Genomic DNA, 2500 nt, shown 5'->3' on the forward strand with positions numbered 1-2500 from the left:
TCGTCAGGAAGTGTATTTGAATGTCCCACTTCCATGACGCTCACAATTTGCATAATAATCTGCATGAAAGCTAGAATGATGAGCATGTTACGGACCATGGCCGCAAGAGACACTTTCGTCAGACCCAGAAACTTCTCATTCTGCAGTTGCCATTTCTGCCACTGCATTAGACCCCAGCACATGTGTATTTGGCAGCAGATGTAGAAGCCCAAAGTTCTTCTGCTTTGCTAATTTGAGTGGAGGACTTACATTGTAGACATTTTGTAGCTTTTGCTGTTCTTTTGCAGGATCCTTTAAAATACGTATGAAAAGAAAAAAACAAATTTACTTTGGATATGTAAAGAAAAGAACACTTCAGAAATGTGATTGCTTGGAGGGAGCATGTGAACTTTCACCAAGTTACTACGATTCTGCAGCATAACGGGATATTTTGATTAACGTAGTTCTCTTTATTACTGCCTTGAGAGTATTGGTTTATGTAAAGAGTTTAGAGAAAGAGCAAGATGATGTCAAGGGGGCACTCGGATTTGAACCAAGGACCTCTCGATCTGCAGTCGAATGCTCTACCACTGAGCTATACCCCCACACTCTGTTCAGCTTTTCTGACCATTTTAAATAGTTTCTCTCATGTAGTCCATGAAAGCATTTCAAGCGTTAACTTGGAGTTTGTTAAGGTTGGACAGAGTTAAATGATAACTCTTAGAGACTAGAGATGGTCAATGAGACAGTAATAAATCCAGGTTGCATGCAAATTGAATTAATATTGTAGGCAGCTTGGAAATGCGTTAATCGTCAGGAAGTGCATTAGACCCCAGCACATGTGTATTTGGCAGCAGATGTAGAAGCCCAAAGTTCTTCTGCTTTGCTAATTTGAGTGGAGGACTTACATTGTAGACATTTTGTAGCTTTTGCTGTTCTTTTGCAGGATCCTTTAAAATACGTATGGAAAGAAAAAACAAATTTACTTTGGATATGTAAAGAAAAGAACACTTCAGAAATGTGGTTGCTTGGAGGGAGCATGTGAACTTTCACCAAGTTACTACGATTCTGCAGCATAACGGGATATTTTGATTATTGTAGTTCTCTTTATTACTGCCTTGAGAGTATTGGTTTATGTAAAGAGATAAGAGATAGATCATGTCAAGGGGGCACTCGGATTTGAACCAAGGACCTCTCGATCTGCAGTCAAATGCTCTACCACTGAGCTATACCCCCACGCTCTGTTCAGCTTTTCTGACCATTTTAAATAGTTTCTCTCATGTAGTTCATGAAAACATTTCAAGCGTTAGCTTGGAGTTTGTTAAGGTTGGACAGAGTTAAATGATAACTCTTAGAGACTAGAGATGGTCAATGAGACAGTAATAAATCCAGGTTGCATGCAAATTGAATTAATATTGTAGGCAGCTTGGAAATGCGTTAATCGTCAGGAAGTGCATTAGACCCCAGCACATGTGTATTTGGCAGCAGATGTAGAAGCCCAAAGTTCTTCTGCTTTGCTAATTTGAGTGGAGGACTTACATTGTAGACATTTTGTAGCTTTTGCTGTTCTTTTGCAGGATCCTTTAAAATACGTATGGAAAGAAAACATTTTTTTACTTTGGATATGTAAAGAAAAGAACACTTCAGAAATGTGGTTGCTTGGAGGGAGCATGTGAACGTTCACCAAGTTACTACGATTCTGCAGCATAACGGGATATTTTGATTATTGTAGTTCTATTTATTACTGCCTTGAGAGTATTGGTTTATGTAAAGAGATAAGAGATAGATCATGTCAAGGGGGCACTCGGATTTGAACCAAAGACCTCTCGATCTGCAGTCGAATGCTCTACCACTGAGCTATACCCCCACGCTCTGTTCAGCTTTTCTGACCATTTTAAATAGTTTCTCTCATGTAGTTCATGAAAACATTTCAAGCGTTAGCTTGGAGTTTGTTAAGGTTGGACAGAGTTAAATGATAACTCTTAGAGACTAGAGATGGTCAATGAGACAGTAATAAATCCAGGTTGCATGCAAATTGAATTAATATTGTAGGCAGCTTGGAAATGCGTTAATCGTCAGGAAGTGTATTTGAATGTCCCACTTTCATGACGCTCACAATTTGCATAATAATCTGCATGAAAGCTAGAATGATGAGCATGTTATGGACCATGGCCGCAAGAGACACTTTCGTCAGACCCAGAAACTTCTCATTCTGCAGTTGCCATTTCTGCCACTGCATTAGACCCCAGCACATGTGTATTTGGCAGCAGATGTAGAAGCCCAAAGTTCTTCTGCTTTGCTAATTTGAGTGGAGGACTTACATTGTAGACATTTTGTAGCTTTTGCTGTTCTTTTGCAGGATCCTTTAAAATACGTATGGAAAGAAAAAACAAATTTACTTTGGATATGTAAAGAAAAGAACACTTCAGAAATGTGGTTGCTTGGAGGGAGCATGTGAACTTTCACCAAGTTACTACGATTCTGCAGCATAACGGGATATTTTGATTAACGTAGTTCTCTT

At 39.1% G+C, this 2500-nt stretch overlaps 3 non-coding genes across 3 annotated transcripts; all 3 read right to left on the reverse strand.

Moving 5' to 3' along the window:
* Nucleotides 1-512: 512 nt before the first annotated feature.
* Nucleotides 513-584, reverse strand: TRNAC-GCA (transfer RNA cysteine (anticodon GCA)). Its single transcript has one exon. It is a non-coding gene; the product is annotated as a tRNA-Cys (tRNA).
* Nucleotides 585-1143: 559 nt separating this feature from the next.
* TRNAC-GCA (transfer RNA cysteine (anticodon GCA)) lies at nucleotides 1144-1215 on the reverse strand. The gene has a single exon. It is a non-coding gene; the product is annotated as a tRNA-Cys (tRNA).
* Nucleotides 1216-1774: 559 nt separating this feature from the next.
* On the reverse strand, nucleotides 1775-1846 carry TRNAC-GCA (transfer RNA cysteine (anticodon GCA)). The gene has a single exon. It is a non-coding gene; the product is annotated as a tRNA-Cys (tRNA).
* Nucleotides 1847-2500: the final 654 nt, after the last annotated feature.

The sequence above is a fragment of the Hyperolius riggenbachi genome, chromosome 7, assembly GCF_040937935.1.
Source record: "Hyperolius riggenbachi isolate aHypRig1 chromosome 7, aHypRig1.pri, whole genome shotgun sequence".
Classification (NCBI taxonomy): domain Eukaryota; kingdom Metazoa; phylum Chordata; class Amphibia; order Anura; family Hyperoliidae; genus Hyperolius; species Hyperolius riggenbachi.